The 18,236-nt window shown below is 42.1% G+C and overlaps 1 pseudogene; it reads left to right on the top strand.

Annotated features, from left to right (window-relative positions):
- Window positions 1-565: 565 nt before the first annotated feature.
- LOC117284529 lies at window positions 566-655 on the top strand (annotated as a pseudogene).
- The last annotated feature ends 17,581 nt before the right edge of the window (window positions 656-18,236 follow it).

Genomic DNA, 18,236 nt, shown 5'->3' with positions numbered 1-18,236 from the left:
CCAGAGGCTTCAGGGAGCTACTAAAGCCCCAGGCAATTCCAGCAGCCAAGGATCAGGTTTAGAGAAAATCTTGTTTCCTGCCTCTCTCTGACTGGACACATAGAGTCCTGGATGGAGGCAGCTTAGTGTCCATAGCAGACTCCAGGGAGATGGTGTGGCTGTGAGCCAGCATTTGGGAAGGCAGAGTGGGACCAATCTGGAGATGGAGCCTGGAAAGAGGAAACTGTGGATTGCAGGCCCTATAGCAGAGTCTGTAGTAGTCCTACTTCCATAATCTGAAAAGATATTGACAACGTTCCCAAAAAACACCCTCACACAATATCTTGCCTATAACTTAAAAGTACCTTATTATCCTGCAGTACTTACTGTCAGAGCCTCCAGCTGAGAAGCCTAAGGTCGGGGAAATTCCAGCGTGTTCTGTCCCAACCGGCTGAGTCCTGTGTCTCTGACATGCACTGCCCTCTAGGGCTTGCAGGGTTGACCAGGAGGCTCCAGAGGCCCCTCATCTGCTCAGCCACCCCTTGGTGCTTCTTCCAATCATCCTGTTGGAGATGATCTAAAAGAAAGGGGTCCCTGGATGCAAACAGCAACCTCCTTGGTAGTGTACACAGCCTGTTGCTTGTAAGGGCTTCCCTAAGCGACCTTGGAGATGCAGCTTCCTGGTGGATGTTTGTGTATTTGACCTCGCCTTCGTCCCCAAACTAGACTCCAGACAAGCATGCAGGGTGCCTTTGGGCAGCCGGGCTTCCTACTGTGGGCCTCATAATCAAGATGTCCATTTCTCTTTCTTCCTTCCTTCATTTTTAAATATTTTTAAATTTAATTTTTTAGGCCGGGCATGGTGGTGCACTCCTGTAATCCCAGCATTTGGGAGGCTGAGGCAGGAGGATTGCTGTGAGTTCGAGACCAGCCTGGGCTACACAGTGAGTTCCAGGTCAGTCTCAAGTACATAGTGAGACCCTGTCTCAAAAAGACAAAAAAAGGGGGCCAGGGATTTAGCTCAGTGGTTCCACTGCCTGCCTCACAAGCCCAAGGACCTGAGTTTGATCCCCGGTACCCCCGCCCCCCCCAAAATAAAAAAGCCCTCCAAAATTTTTTTAAATAAATAAATTTAATTTTTTATTTTTATTAGTACATGTTTGCAATACAGACTGATTATATTCATGGTGGAAATTGGTACATGTACATGGCACATCTCAATTCTTCTTTTCCTTCCTTCCTTCTTTCCTTTCCATCTTCATTATTTCCTTCCTTCCTCTCTCCCTCCTTCTTTCATTATCTCTTTTTTCCTTCTCTCTTTCTTTCTTGTTTTGCCTTAGCACCAAGCTACGTCCCCAGAATATTTTAATTTTTAAATTTTGGGTCAGGGTCTTGCTAAGCCTCTAAATTGCACAGATGGGACTAGAACTTACAATTCTCCTGTGTCAGCCTCTCAGTGCTGGGATTAGAAGTATACACCACTACAACTGGACTTCTTTCTTTTTTTGCGGCGGGGACAGGATCTCACTATGTAGTTCAGACTTCCCTGGAACTCACCGTGTAGCCCAGGCTGATTTTGAACTCCCAGCAATCCTCCTGCCTCAGCCTCCCGAGTACTGGGATTACAGGCATGCACCACCACACCTGGGTGGACATTTTTCTTTAAAAATTTTTTCGGGGCTGGGATTTTAGCTCAGTGGTTCTGGCGCCTGCCTTACAAGCTCAAGGACTCAAGTGCGATGCCCGGTACCAGAAAAAAATTTTTTTTAAAGAACTTTTAAATTTTTTTGTTTTTGAGACAGAGTCTTGTTATGTAGTCCAGGCTGGCCTTGAACTCACTATGGAAGCCCAGGCTGGCCTTGAATTCACAGCGATCTTCCTGCCTCAGCCTCTGGAGTGCTAAGATTATAGGAATCACCATGCCCAGCCAAAAAATTTTTTTTCAAAGTTTTTATTAGGACACATTTGCAGTACATATGATTACATTCACTGTGGGAAGTTGTTGCATATATATAGCACATCTTAATTCATTTTACTTCCCCTGCCCTTGTTCTTTTTTGTTTATTTATAATCTCAGTCATTTCTCACATTTATTGAACACCTATTATACAGCAAGCTTTAGGCTTAGCATAGCATCAGTCCAAAATACCTCATTCTGCATCTTATATCCTCCCAACCCTTAACTCAGGTCCTTCTTGGATTCACATAGGACTTTCAGAAAACTGCCAAGTGTGGCCACTAGTAGGAGGGGCTGTCTGGTTAGTCACTTCTTGAGGAAACAACTTTTGTCAGTCCTAGGTTCCAGGAGTCCTTTTATTGTTGTTGTTTGTTTGTTTTGAGACAGAAACTCTCTTTGTACTTCAGGCTGGTCCTGAATTCACTGTGTAGCCCAGGCTGGCCTTGAATTTCCAGCAATCCTCCTGTCTCAGCCTCCTGAGTACTGGGATTACAGGCAGGCGTGGGCTATCACACCACTTTGGCTCCAGAGTTTAACAAAGTAGCTTGGGTGAATTTTGGCGATATTGATTGGATGAGTTTCTTGCCATTTTGTTTAGAGTGCTTACCATTACTAGACATTATATAAACTTACCTTGTTTCTCCTTGGTCTGAAAAATTGTGTGAGCACTAAGAATCTGTTTACTGCTATATGTCTGGCAAGAAGAGTAAATATTTGTTTTTTGTTTGTTTGTTTTTACCTGGGATCGGAACTCGGGCCCTTGCACTTGCGAGGCAGGTGGAAGAACCATTGAGCCAAATCCCCGGCCTAATATTTGTAACATAATAATATTCATAATGAGAGAGGGAGAGGAGGGGATGAAAAGAGAATTAAGATGTTGGGCCAGGGATTTAGCTCAGTGGTACCGCTGCCTGCCTTACAAGTGCAACGTCTTGAGTTCAATTTCCAGTGCAAAAAAAAAAAAAAAAAAGGTGTATTACATGTGCCAACTCCCAACATGAATGCAACTGTTACATATTACATATGGATACTAAAAAAATTTAAAAATTTAAAAATTCAATATTGTTAGATTAGCAATGACTTGTTTTGTGTCAGAGGATATCACCTATCTCAGAGTGTTCTATATATGTTCTGCTATTTAGTGGAATGTTCTGAACATATCTGTTAGGTCCATTATTTCATGACTTGTTAGTCTACCTTTCCTTATTGTTTTTTTCTGGATAGTCTACCCATTATTGAAAATTGGGTATTGAAATTTTCCACTACTGGTGTATTGTGATCTATTTTTCCTTTAGACCTGTCAATGATCACTTTATATATTCAGATGTCCTGATGTTGGGTGCATACATATTCATAATTTGGGGGTTACCGGGGATTGAACTCAGGCCCTTGTGCTTGCAAGGCAGGTGGTGGAATCACTGTGCCAAATCCCTGGCCCTATATTCATAATTATTATATCTTCTTGTTGAAATCATTATGTAATAAAATCTTTGCTGACAAAAACAGTTTCTAAAGTTGAGATCAGATCTTGGCACTTAGTAAGTGCTAGAGATTATTATTGTTGCTCTTATTATGTTGCTTTGATCTTTCAATATTAATTGCTAGGAGTATCCACACCTCAATCCAAAATTTGATTGTTATTAGGAATCTACTATGCCAGGGACCAAGCAGCCATCCCTTTAGTACAGATTTATTATTCTTACTCTGAGGACAGGAGTTCTTACCAGAAGGGCATCACTTAAGGGTTTCTGGATCCCAAACATGTTAGGAGGTGTGTGTTTGTGTGTGTGTGTTTGTGTGTGACACACGCAAGCACCCATGCACAGCACAGTCTGGAAGGAGACTAGTTTTCATCAGATTCCCAAAAGGCCCATACTCAACAGAAGTTAAAAAGGGCTAGGCAGGGCATGGTGGCTCACATCTGTAATCCCAGCACTCAGGAGGCTGAGACAGGAGGATCGCTGTGAGTTCGAGACCAGCCTGGGCTACATAGTGAGTTCCAGGTTGATCTCAGATACATGGTGAGACCCTGTCTCAAAAAAACAACAACAAAAAAAACCCCAAAACCAAACAAACAAACAAAAAAAAACACACAAAAAAATAAGGGCTAGACAGAGGGTAAACTTGCAGATACTCTTTTAGACAGTTCCTCCCAAAATTCTATTTTTAGCTTGTTTGTTTTTTGAGGCAGGGTCTTTCTCTGTTGTCCAGGCTGACCTTGAACTCACTGTGTAGCCCAGGCTGACCTCAAACTCACAGCAATCCTCCTGCTTCAGCTTCCCAAATACTGGGATTATAGGTGCACACAACCACAACTAACCTACCAAAATTCTATTTTGGACCATATGAAAGGGATCCTGGCATATTCTTGTTGTTTTGATAGCCAAAGGGATTCTCTATGTAATACAGTAGTTACCTTGGTAGTACTAGGAGCTAAGGGCTCAGAAAGACCTATATAATAATACTCAGGTAAGGAACAACAGTCTAGGCACCTAGAACTGAACGTTGACATGCCTGCCGGCCCCACAACCTTGCCAGTTTCAAAAGTGTGTGACTTCCCATCCACCAGCAGGTGGCACTAACCATCCTAACTATGTCTGATAGCCTGGCAGATAAATCCTGGAGAACTGGAACCCAGGCAATGGTCCCTGGCAATGAAAAGCTATTCCGTTCACTCATTCATTCAGCAAGCACTAATTGAACACCCTAGTGCCTTGCTCTATTCTAGGAGCTGGAAATTTGGCCAAGAATAAGACAAATCAAGATACTTCACAATGTAGGTATTTTAGAGATATGCTGTCAAATATGATAGTCACTAGGCACAAAAATATATTGAATGGGAAGCTGAGACAGGAAAAACACTGTGAGCTCAAGATCAGCCTGGGCTACATTGTGAATTCCAGGTCAGTCTCAACTACATAGTGAGACTGTCTCGCTATATAAAAACAAAACAAAACAAAACAAGTGTATCGAATACTTGAACTATGGCTGGTCCAAATTGAGATGTGCTTTAAAAAAAAATAAATTGGGATGTGCTTGTAAAATGTGCACCAATATCAAAGATTTAGTATGGAAAAAAATTTAACTAGATAATTTTTTCTTCCAGTTCTGAGGATTAAACCTAGGGTTTTCATACTGAGCTACAGCCCCAGTCCCTTTCAATTTTTAAAATTTGAGACAGGATCTCATTAAATTGCTATGTGCTCAGGCTGGACTCAAATTTGTGATCCTCCTGCTGCAACTATCCAGAGTGCTGCGATTATACTCCGGTGCTATCACACTGGACTTCAATTAGTATTTTTAAATATTCGTTGGGCAGGATATGGTGATGCATGCCTGTAATCCCAGCATTCGAGGCAGGAAGACCCTTTCAGTTCAAGGGCAATTACATAATCCAAATCAGGATGATTCCCTTAAGAAGCACCTTAACTACCTCAGTGGCCTTTTCTGAACAGGTAGGAAACATTTCAGTGTAGCCTGTAAAAGTGTCAGTGAGGGCCAACATTTGTCTAGCTGCTCCACATGGTGACATATGGGTAAAGTCTAATTGCTACTCCTCCAAGGGTCTGTCCCTCTCCTCTGAACAGGTTTTAATAAAGGAGGTGGTTTGGGCTTGTTCCAGTTATTACAGGCACAGAGTGCAAACTTTACAGGCCTGTTGGCTAGTTGCCACTATCCTATTCCTGTGAAAACTCAAGTGACCATCTCTTCTCATATGGAAGGAATCACGAAATGTTTTTATGGACTTCCACTGTGTCCCTTGAGGAAGGACCAGATTACTTTCTAAATACCACCAGAGTCCTTTTTAAATTCCCCCTTGTTCTGAGGCCCATTTATCTTCCAGGGAAGTATAGACTGCCGCCCCCTGTGTGTGTGTGTGTGTTAGCGGGATTGAACTCCAGACCTTCAACTTGTGAAGCAGGTGGCAGAACCACTGAGTTAAATACCCAGCCCGTAGACTGGTTTTAATTCTTCCTCAGGAATTGGGAATAAGGTTAGAATTTTTTTTTGTTTTTTTTGTTTGTTTGTTTTTGGTACCTGGGATCAAACACAGGACCTTGCACTAGTGAGGCAGGTGGCAGCACCACTGAGCTAAATCCCCAGTCCCCCTTTTTTGTACTAGGGATCAAACTCAGGACTTTGTGCTTGGGAGGTGGGCTGCGGTACCACTGAGCTAAATGCTAAATTTCTGGCCCAAAATTTTTTTGGGGGTGGTGGTAAAGGCTAGACTCTTTATTTATTTTTTATTTTATTTATTTATTTATTTATTTATTTATTTATTTATTTTTGGTTTTTGGTTTTTTTGCTACAGGGTCTCACTATGTAGTTGACTTGGAACTCACTGTGTAGCCCAGGCTGGTCTTGAACTCACAGCAATCCTCCTGTCTCAGCCTCCCGAGTGCTGGGATTACAGGAGTGCACCACCACCCCCTTTAAGGCTAGAGTTTTAAAGGGCTATAAAACTGCCCTTTTGCTTCCCTGTCAGCCTTTTGATTTTCTAAAGACATTTCAGACATGTCTCTTTGGTGCCTTTTACAGTGCATGACTGGTCTGATAGGGAAGATGGACTGCCTCTAGGAATTGTAGTTCTGTGTGTGTTTTATAGATGACTGACAAAGATACTCCATCAATGAACCACCACACCTCAGGGTCACGGAGGGGCAGGTCACTAATGTCCTGCCTGCTTGCATAGGTCTGGGAAATCACTTGTTCATAAGAGTGGCTAACTTCTGGGCCTGTAGGCATCAAAGAAGTGGGGTTAATAGTAGTGCAAGTTTTTATCATAACTTCAGGGGCGTCTAAGAGTATGGCCTGATACTTACTGAGCCAGTCCCCTATTAATCACAAGTAGGACAGGGATTTAGCTCAGTGATACCGCTGCCTGCATTGCAAGTGCAAGGTCCCAAGTTCAATTCCCAGTACAAAAAAAAAGAAATCACAAGTAACATTTTGCCTCCAAAATAGCTGTGACTTGATGGAGAGTTGGGACGTCTAGTCTCTGGCCCAAAGTTAACTTTTTAGCTTCTTCTGTTAGTACAGCTGCAAAGAATCTCTGCTTAGCAGTCCCCTCCACCCCAACTATGGCTGCAGATCCAGAGGAGCATTTTTAGGGAAGTAAGTCAAGACAATGAATTGGCTCACACATGACATCTAAGGCTACTCAGGGTTCCTCAGAAGAATTATTGATGTCCATGGACAGGGACATTATAGGTTTACCTGAGCCTCTTCAGTCAGCAGAGCAGGAAATGAGGGTTCTGGCCTGCCTAACCCCTCTCTGGGAGGAAGACAGTCAACCCTCCAGTGCCATCAGGAATCAGGCACATTGGCTGCCTCACACTTGGAGCAGGACCCAGGCAGAGGCTTGTTGAGTTTTTAGTCTTCTTCCGCTTGAAACAGGAACCTCGGTTATCCATGGGTTTTCCCTTAGATGATTTGAGTGAATTTAAAGCATTGCCAATTGTGACAGCTATAATCTTAGTCTTTTTCTTTTGTCCTTCCTCTGGGTCCTGATTGTTGAAGAGAAGACCATATCTAACTGAGCCATAGGTATCTGTGGAACCATCTGAAGTTTTTGAAATCTGTGTTAATGTAATCTATGTTAAAGTTTTTTGTAATCTATGGGGCTGACCAACAGATGAAATGATGTCTCACAAAAGCTTCTTCCTCTCTGGAAGATGGATCTATGTTAGTACATTAATTGATTGTTTGTTTTGTTTTTTTGGTACCAGGGATTGTACTCGGGTCCTTGTGCTTGCAAGGTAGGCAGTGGAACCACTGAGCTATATCCCCAATTTATGAAAGACTTAATGTTTTTCTTTACCTCCATGGTAAGAGCAGCTAGCATGTCAGACAACACTTAGTCCCCCACTAGTGTTACAAGTGGGGGGATATCTCAGAATGGAATCATCCAGAATATCTTTCTCCTCCTTAGGGGCCACTCTAAACACCACAATTCCTAGGTAGTTCCTTTAATAAAGAGTCACAAAACCCTGAAAGTAAGGCTTTTCATTCCACCTTGCATGATTTAAGCAGAAACACCGTAACTGGAGCATAGCCGTAGTTTAAAGTACAATCCCTTACCTATCTCTTGCTACCTCCTAGTTCACACTGAACCCAAACTATATTGCAATAGTGTATAAACTGTTCCTGTTTTTCAGGATTAAGCCTCTCCCATTTATCAAGAACATGGCCTAAACCGGGCATGGTGGCACATGCCTGTAATCTCAGCACTCGGGAGGCCGAAGCAGGAGGATCGCTGTGAGTTTGAGACCAGCCTGGGCTACATAGTGAGTTCCAGGTCAGTCTCAACTACATAGTGAGAAACTGTCTCAAAAAACTAAAACCAAAAACAAACAAACAAACAAAAACAAAAAACAAAAAGAACATGGCCTAGTGGTGAAGTTGGTGAAATATGTGTGGTGCTGAAGTCTAAAAGTTTCCAATTGGCTCAGTTTGAGGACTAAAAAGCATAAGACAACTAGGTCTTGACTTGGTAAAATGTATCCCATGCAGCTGGGGGTTTGGCTCAGTGGTTCCCCTGACTGCCTCATAAATTCAAGGGGTTGAGTTCAATCCCCCGCACACACACACAAAACAAACAAACAAAAATAAAAAAAACAAAAATAAAAACAGTACTCTTTAAGCAATATCTTTGTAAAACCAGCAAATAAATATATGAAAAAATGTTCAATATCACTGGTTATTTGAGAGATGCAGATGAAAACAACCCCGAGATTCCACCTCACCCCAGAAAGAATGGCTGCTATCGGTAAACCAATAACAAATGTTGGTGGGTTGGTGGGGAGAAAGGAACCCTTCTCCATTGTTGGTGAGAGTGCAGACTGGGACAATCACTGTGGAAATCAAAATGGAGATATCTCAAAGAGCTGGGACTAGAGGTTCCATTTGACCCAGCTATCCCCCTGCTTGGTATCTTTCCAAAAGAATTAAAAGAATCATACCACAGTGATATATGTGCACCCATGTTTATAGCGCCACAGTTCGTAACAGCTAAAACTTGGACACAGCCCAATTGCCCAACAACTGGAGACTGGATAAAGCAGATGTGGTTTTTCTATAAAATGGAATACTATTCAGCCATAAAGAATGAGAAACTGGAAACATTTATAGCTAAGTGGACACACATTAAGGCTATACTCTTAAGGGAAATAAATAGAACACACTTGAATAAATACCGAATAGATTCTCTGGTGTGAAAAACTAGAAGTGTAAATAAGATTTAAATGGTGTAATTGAGAGTGGGAAATAGGAAGAAAATAGCTAAAAGGGAATGGGAAGGGTAGAGGAAAGGAAATAAGTTCAATCCCCAGTACCAAAAACAAACAAAAAAAATCACAGAAGAAATAATGGAAACAAAGTTTTTGTAAATAGGGAAGGTTGAAGAGGGTGAAGGGAGGACAGGGATATGGGGAAAAAACCAGAACCAAGACTTGTCATGTAAAGGTACAAGATCCCAATGATAAATGTAACTGTACTGTTTGTTTTAAATGTACCAATAAACTTAACAGGGGGGAAATATGTATCCCATGCAGAAGCAGACAGGAGGGTTCCACAAAGCAACCCCTGTGTAACCCTAACAAGCTAGACAGATGTCTCTGTCCAAGTGATGGCAGCAACCTCGGCATGGTGGCACACACCTGTAATCTCAGCACTCAGGAGGCTGAGGCAGGAGGATTGCTGTGAGTTCAAGCAACTGTTTTGTTTTGCTTTTTTTTTTGAGGCAGGGTCTCACTATGTAGTTGAGACTGACTTGGAATTCACTATGTAGCCCAGGCTGGTCTTGAACTCACAGCAATCCTCCTACCTCAGCCTCCTGAGTGCTGGGATTACAGGTGTGCGCCACCCTGCCCAGATCTGCTCATTTATTCTTGTCAGGCTGCCAGGCATAGGTTTGTATGTATGTATGCATGTATGTATTTATTTATTTTTGAGACAGGGTCTCACTATGTAGTTGAGACTGACCTGGAACTCACTATGTAGCCCAGGCTGGTCTCAAACTCACAGCGATCCTCCTGCCTCAGCCTCCCTCAGCCTCCCTCAGCCTCGCTCAGCCTCCGGAGTGCTGGAATTACAGGCATGCGCCACCACACCCGGCCACGCATAAAATTTTTAATTACCTGCTTTTAAACAAAGAAGAAATCCAGACAGAAAGTTATAGACTCAGGTGGGATTTTGTTTTGTTTTGGTTTGGTTTTTTTTGGTACTGGGGATGGAACTCAGGTCCCAGGAGGCAGAGCTACTAAGCTAAATACCCAGCCCTCAGGTGGGATTTAAAACAGAGAGGATGTGAGTCAGTAAAGCCAGACCCTTCTTGCTGTTGCCCATCCTGGAAAAACCTCCAATGTTTCCTTTCAAAATGGGCAAATCAGCCAGCCATGGTGGTACATCCCTGTAATCTCAGCACTTAGGATGCTGAGGCAAGAGTATTGCTGTGAGTTTGAGGCCAGCCTGGACTACATAGTGAGTTCAAGGCCAGCCTGAACTACCTAGCAGAGACTCTGTCTCCAAAATATATAAATAAATAAAGTGAACAAATTATTTTCTTCTGTGTGGAGAAAATAATTAAACTAGAAAAGAGGTTTCTTTCTTTTTCTTTTTTTTTTTTTTCTGAGACAGGGTCTCACTATGTAGTTAACTGGCCTTGAACTCACAGTGATCCTCCTGCTTTAGCAACCCAAGTGCTAGGATTACAGGGGTGGGCCACCATAGTCCCCTGGTTCCTCCTTCTTGTTCTCCAAAATCAAAAGTTTAGCTTATAAGGCCAGTTACTAAAAAAGAAAAAGATGGTAGCAGTTGATGCAAACTCATATCTAGCCACACTATGCAGGCTCTAAACCTATTTATTTGTGTCACTCACATCCAGGACGGGCACCCTTAATCCTAGCATCACACCCTTAATTCCAGCATCATATCCTTAATTCCATCATCACACCAAAATGAAAACCAAGGGAGAAAAAAAGCCATTGACAAAACTGGGATAAGTGGAGATAAGAATAATTTCCAAAAGAAAAGGGCAGCAAACAAACACATGGACAACAAGACATGTCACAAGAGAGAAAAAAAAGCAAAAATAAAGAAAAATAGTCTATTGCAGAGCAAGGTATTTAGCTCAGTGGCTCCTTGCCTGCCTTGCAAGCACAGGGTCCTGAGTTTGATTACTGGTACCCCCCCCAAAAAAAAAAGTCTAAGAAAAACAAAAAACTCTTATTCCCTTTCCCTGGACCGCCAGATCATAAAAGCAACAGACAGTTCTCTGTGTGCCATGAAGAGAGTTCCCTGTATTCCAAACCTAGGGGAGAGACTGAGGAAAATAGAAAAGAAAAGCCTTAAGCTTGCATGACATTTTAGGGAAAAATTAAAAGTACTCATTTGGCTTTACCTGTTCCATCCTTGGCTGGCTATGCCAAATAATGTTACTGAGTAGCTTCTTCTAAAATTTGCTCACCAAATAAATATTACCAGGTTTTGTGGTGCTCACATCTCCTGCAGGAGTTGGATTCTAGGTCTTCTCATCTTGAATAAACAATTGAATGAAACAAGCAAAACTAGTGACAAAAGTTTTTTTGCTTTTTTTTTGAGATAGGGTCTTGCTATGTAGTTCAGGCTAGAGTGGAACTCACTGTGCTTTGGTTTAAGCTTTTTTTTTTTTTTTTTTCCTCTTTTTTTGGTACTGAGGATCAAACTCAGGGCCTTGAGCTTGTGAGGCAGGTGTGGTAGAACCACTGAGCCAAATCCCCAGCCCTTTGAACTCACTGTGTAATCCAGGCTGGCCTCAAAAAATCAGAGCAATCCTCCTACCTCAGCCTTCACATGCTGAGATTATAGGCATGTGCCACCACACCTGGCAACAAAGTTTGTTTGTTTACTTATTTATTTGTACTCAGAATCAAACTGGGGCCTTGCATTTGTGAGGCAGGCAGCGGCACCACTGAGCCAAATCCCCAGACCTATTTTTTTTTTTTTTTGATTTTTTGAGACAGGGTCTCTCTATGTTGTTGAGACTGACTTGGAACTCACTATGTATCCCAGGCTGGTCTCAAACTCACAGCAATCCTCCTGCCTCAGCCTCCCAAATGCAGGGATTACAGGTGTGCACCACCACGCCCGGCCTTTATTTTATTGTTATACTGAGAATTGAACTCAGGGCTTCATTCTTGCCAGGCAGGCGCTGTGCTGCTGAGCTACATCCCAAGCCTGACAAAGTTTATTTGAAAAAGTAAAAGTGAAAAGTGAGGGAGAAACTGGCTCTACAGAGCAAACTTGGACTGAGTAAAAGAGCTTTGAAAAAGCAAGATAAAAGTATACCCTGGGGAACACAGAGCAGGCTAGTACAAGGAAAGCCACAATTACATGGCTTGTTGGCCCCTGTGTCCTTTTATGCCATCTACATCTTTTTTTTTTTTTTTTTTTAACCAGGGATTGAACTCAGGACCTTGCACTTGCCAGGCAGGTGCTGTGCACTGAGCTAAATCCCTGGCTCTGCCATTTGCATCTTTTTTTTTCCAAGCTGAATGAAATCACTATATTTCACAAACATATAACAATAAAAAATTTAAAAGGCAAGAAGAACAAAGGGCACAATACGTATTCAAATCAGTAAGTATTTCTTGAGTGCCTATGAGGCACTAGACCATGCGTTTATTTTGTTTTGTTTTTTTGTTTGTTTGTTTGTTTTTTCTTTGAGACAGGGTCTCACTTTGTAGTTGAGACTGACCTGGAACTCACTCTGTAGCCCAGGCTGGTCTCGAACTCACAGTGATCCTCCTGCCTCAGCCTCCCGAGTGCTGGGATTACAGGCATGTGCCACCATGCCCAGCTAGACCATGGATGTGTTAACAAGAGGTGTGAAGTGCTTAGGAACATGCTCTGGAAGTAGAATGAAAAGACAAATTTAATAACATGTAAATGAAAATAAATTTCATGAGAGAATGATCCTGTAAAAAAAGACATTAAGCAAAGTAAGCCTGGCCACTTCAACAGTTGTTATATTCAAGGAACTTTAAGTGCTGAATCAATACAAATGGCTAAGCAGTGAACTCACTTGTGTACTTGCTCTTCTGAGGATATTGGCATTGTTGATTTCCATATCTGAATGTCCTGCCTCACTGACTTACCTTGTTATGATGCCATTTACATCTTGAAGAAACCCTTGAGAATGTCTACATATAGGTCTGGGTTCCCACACCTCTCTTCCCAGAAAGTCTAAACCATGCCCAGTCTCCTATCTCACTAGCACTCTGGTCTACAGAGAGTTCAAAGTCAGCTAGAACTACATAGTGAGACCTTGTCTCAAAAAACCAAAACCAAAAAACACATTAAAATAATAAAAGGATTGGGGATGTATTTCAGTGCAAAATCCCTGGGTTCAATCTCTCATACCATAAAAAATGAATAAAAGGGGTAGCGATTTAGCTCAGTGTTACCACCCCTGCCTGACAAGTGCAAGGTCCTGAATTTGAGTCCCAGTTCCACACACTCAAAAAAGAATAAAATTAAAAAGATACGGCATAAATTCCCATATGGGTGTGCAGGTTCTGTGTAATGCCTCTCAGAATTCCAGTTGAATCCATTACAGACAGTGACATGCAGTATTGATTCCAAAATGCACATGGGAGCCGGGCGTGGAGGTGCACACCTGTAATCCCAAGACTCTAGAGTCTGAAGCAGGAGGATCACCGTGAGTTTGAAGCAAGCCTGGGCTACATAGTAAGTTCACGGCCAGCCTGAACTACAAAGTGAGGCCCTGTTTCAAAAAGTAAAACAAAACAAAACAAAATTCACATGAGATTGCAGATATCCAGAACAGCCAAAGCAATTCATATGGAATGACAAAATTAAAGGATTCATACTTCTTGATTTCAAAGCTTACTATAAAATAATAGTAACCAAAATAGTATGCAATAAACATCAATGAAATAAAATATTTGAGAAGACAGAATAAACCCTTTTATAATTAATAGATTTTCTACAAGGGGTGCTGAGACTATCCAATGGGAAAAGAACAGTTCAACCACAAACAGTCCTGGGACAACAGGATAGGTGTATGTAAAATCATGAAATTGGATTCTTACCTCACATCACATACAAAAATTAACTCAGAACAGGGCTGGGGATTTAGCTCAGTGGTGCCACCACCTGCCTTGCAAGTGCAAGGTCCCGAGTTTGATCCCTGGTACTAAAAGAAAAAATAAAAAAATAAAAACAGATGGAAGACCTAAACGTGATGTCTAAAAATATAAGACTCTTAGAAATTATCACCTTTTTCATGTAAGGAGTAAGGGAGATGCACCTGCCTGGCAAGCAAGAGGCCCTGAGTTTGATTCCTAGTACCAAAAAAAAAAAAAAAGAGTAAGAGAGATGGAACATCATTATCATGCAAATTGAAACTGGAAAAAAATTTTTTTGAGACAGGGTTTCCCCATGTAGTACAGGATGGCCTTTAACTTACCACTAGTACCTAACAGGGTAAAAATCAGGAAGGAACTGAGTCCTGTTGTTGATATCCTCAAAATCCTTAAACCTCAAGAGTTCATAATCAACACTGCCCACTTCCTAAAGACTTTTCAAAAGCAGAGACAGAGGCTGCCACCTGCCTGGCAAGCCCAGAGTCTTGAGTTCTATCTCTGGTACAAAAAAAAAAAAATCAGAAAATGAAAAGCAGAGGCAGAGTCTGGGCATGGTGGTGCATGTCTGTAATCCCAGCACTCAGGAGGCTGAGGCAGGAAGATCACTATGCATTCGAGATCAGCCTGGGCTACATAGTGAGTTCCAGGTCAGCCTCAAGTACATAGTGAGACCCTGTCTCCAAAAAAAAAAAAAAAAAAAGCAGAGGCAGAGCTGGGTGTAGCGGTGCGCTCCTATAATCTCAGCACTCTGTGATGCTAAGGCAGGAAGACTGCAAGTTCCAACTCAGCCTGGGCAATTTAGTGATTTAGGAAGAACCTGTCTCAAAATGATAATAATAATAAAAGGTCTGGTGTTACAGTTAACCGGTTGTATCAATTTGAGTAAGAAACATCCAGCTAAATTGGCTCAGCATAGTTCTGGGTGTAGAAACCCACCGAGGGAGGATTGTCATCTGAATGGTATAAAAGGGAAATGAAGAAGGAAGGCTCACTTCTGCTTCTCTGGAGGAGCTCCAGTCTTCACCTTTACCTTGGATGTCATACCCTGACTTCTAGCACAGACCCTTCAGCCTCCAGTACAGATCCTTCAGCCGTTCACTGAGGACTCTTCAGCCTCCTGATGCAGATGCTACAGCGAGCTCCAGGCCTGTGACTGGATTCTTTAGATCTCCAGTGCATAGACAGACCTTTTGCACTCTTGCACACCTGGCTCTGTGGGTGGTCATTGGAAGACAATCTTGTAAATTCTTATGTATTTGTATATCTTGCATTGAATCTTCTCTATTTAGCACTGACTGATAGAGCTGGGGATGTAGCTCAGTGTGGAGTAGCTGGGTTCAGTCCCCAGTCCCCCAATACCACATACATGATTTTAGCTTTATCATTTCTGTGGAGACACAGTAGCTATCAATGAAGCAGCTGGAAATCTTCCCAACCTGTCAGCATGACAGTTGTGGCTGTCCTAAATGCTCAGCAGTCTCCAGGAGACATCTCCCTTGACCACAGAAGGTTTAAAACTCAGACCCATCCCATAAGAGCCCTGCCCTGCCTTTCTTGTCATTACTGTGAAAGTTGACAAGCAGGTCTGGAAAAATGTACAGAACTGTGCATGGCAGGCTGCTGCTGCTCCGTAGAAGGAGGGCTCTGTCCACTGTACCCCACTGTACTGCAGTCTTGTTTAGGGGTCCCCTAAATCCAGCTGAGATTTATTTTCTCAGGTAGTATGGGCAGAACAGGTTACATTAAAGGGAGTTGGTGGCACTTCAGGATGCCATCCCTGAGGAGTTCCAGACAGCAATGGCAGCAGCCACAGAAATTGGTGGTAACTAACAGCAAAGACCAGCAGTGGTGACCAGCATCAACCAGCAGTTACTGACAGAGACCTACAGTGTCTCACAGAGAGCCCCAGAGAGGCAGCAAAAGTCACTGAAAGAGTTCCAGAAAGCTGACAAAGGGGCTAAGGACCTCAGTTGTTGAGAAACTGATAGGAGTAGCTAGGAGCTGTGAAGAATTGTTCATTCTAGGAGCTGTGGAGTCTTTCACACTAGAAGCTGTGGAGTCATTCACACCAGGAGCTGTGGAGAGTCTTCACACTAGGAGCTCTGGAGAGTTGTTCATACTAGGTACTATAGAGAGTCATTCACACTAGGACCTGTGGAGAGTTGTTAACACTAGGAGATGCAGAGAGTTATTCACACTAAGAGGTATGGAGAGTCATTCACACTAGAAGTTGTGAAGAATCATTCACGCAATGCCCAGAGCTGCTAAAGGAGCTGCAGTTTGCCAATTTGTGAATTCCCCCAGAATTGAGCCAAAGAACCACAGATGCTTAGAAACAATGTTATTTTTTAATTTTTAAAAATTGTTTTAATTTTTCTTAGTACATGTTTGAGCTATATAATGATTACATTCATCATGGGAAGCTGGTATATACACAACACATCTTAATTCCATATATGTCCCCTTCCCCTGGTAACAGTTTTATGACAGAAAAGGGCTGAAGATAGTAAAAAACAACAAACTGGAAGGCAGATTGATTATTTCAGTTACTTTCCTTGTAAGGCATGAACAGAGAAAGAGCAATAGAAAAAATAACTGATTCATTAACATCAAGTTACTTTAAATTACCTTTTGTGTGTGAGAATTAAGGGAGATAGAACTTCATTATCATACCAACTCTGGGATTTTTTTTTTTTTTTTTTTGGTAAGATTTAAGTCTCACTTTTACTCCTGGAGCATGAACAGCCAAGAGGCTTCCACGATGCTGGGCTCAGAAGCTCAGTGAGGCTCCAGGAGCTTGTCAGACAGCGAGAGTCACCCAGGAAGGAACACACCAGGCAAGTTGGCAAATAGATCTTTATTAGTCTGGCCAGACGGCACTCCCCAAGCCAAGTAGCTCAGAGAGGCAGCTAGCTCAGAAACAGAGGCCATTTTATTTAGGGCTAAGGTGGGGTTTACACTCAAAATTTACAGGAAGGGGACAAAGGCAAAGAATCAGTGGATCTGAGCTAGTGGTCATCAAGCAATATACTTGACCGTTACGTACTAATGATCAGCAGATCGATTATCCATTATTCCATTTACAATTTAGATTATAATGTTCAGAACATTCAGCTACAGGCAAACAAGGAGTGGCGTGATTGATGTTGGGTCTCTGTGTTCACTACAGTTTTCATTTAGTTTCCCAGCTACTTCAAAGCAGTTACCTAACAATTCACAATTAATCATTAGTTATCCTATAAGGGATAGCGGGGAGCAACAGTCTCTAAGTCATTTGCTGGTCAACATGGAGTCACTCTAGTTCAGTCAGACTCTTACATTTTGAGACAGTGTTGCTGTGTAGTTCAGGCTGGCTTTGAACTCACTATGTAGCCCAGGCTGGGCTCAAATTTATAGTGATACTCCTGCCTCAGCCTCGCAAGTGCTGGCATTACACGTGCATAACACCACGCCCAGGTTTGTTTGAGAATTTTTGCTATTGTCTCTGTAATCCTAATTTCTTGAAAGATAAAATTAACTGTTTAGTTTCAGTTTGTGATGTTGAACTTTAAGAGTGATTCTACTTTTGCCAGGTGTGGTGGCACACAGCTGTGATCTCAGCACTCAGGAGGCTGAGGCAAGAGGATCACTTTGAGCATTTGAGGCCAGCCTGGGCTACATAGAGTTCAAGGCCAGCCTGAATTACAAAGTAAGAACCTGTCTCAAAAATATATATATAAACAAACAAATAAAAAAGTGACTCCACTATTTATTTATTTTCTGTGGGGTGTGTGTGTGTGTGTGTGTGTGTGTGTTTGAGGCAGGGTCTCACTATGTAGCCCAGGCTGACCTTGAACTCACTATGTAGCCCAGGCTGGCTTCAAACTCCAAGTGATCCTGCCTCAGCCTCCTGAGTGCTGGGATCACAAGCATGCGCGAGCATGCCCAACTAATCACATAAATACATTATGTATAGAACACATTTTGTTTCTCTATTTTGTAGATGGATGCTTGAGTTTGTTCTATTAGTGTATTATTTTCAAATTTTGGTTTATTATGAATGAACACTTTGGATGTACAGTTTTATTTCTATTGTATAAATTTAGGAGTTCAATGGCTGGATTTTATTGTGAGTCTAAATTTTATTTTTTGAGCCAGCTGGCCTTCAATTCACG

This window comes from Fukomys damarensis, unplaced genomic scaffold, assembly GCF_012274545.1.
Source record: "Fukomys damarensis isolate Sample0158 unplaced genomic scaffold, DMR_v1.0_HiC HiC_scaffold_37, whole genome shotgun sequence".
Lineage (NCBI taxonomy): Eukaryota > Metazoa > Chordata > Mammalia > Rodentia > Bathyergidae > Fukomys > Fukomys damarensis.
This window is presented reverse-complemented; position numbering and strand designations above follow the sequence as displayed.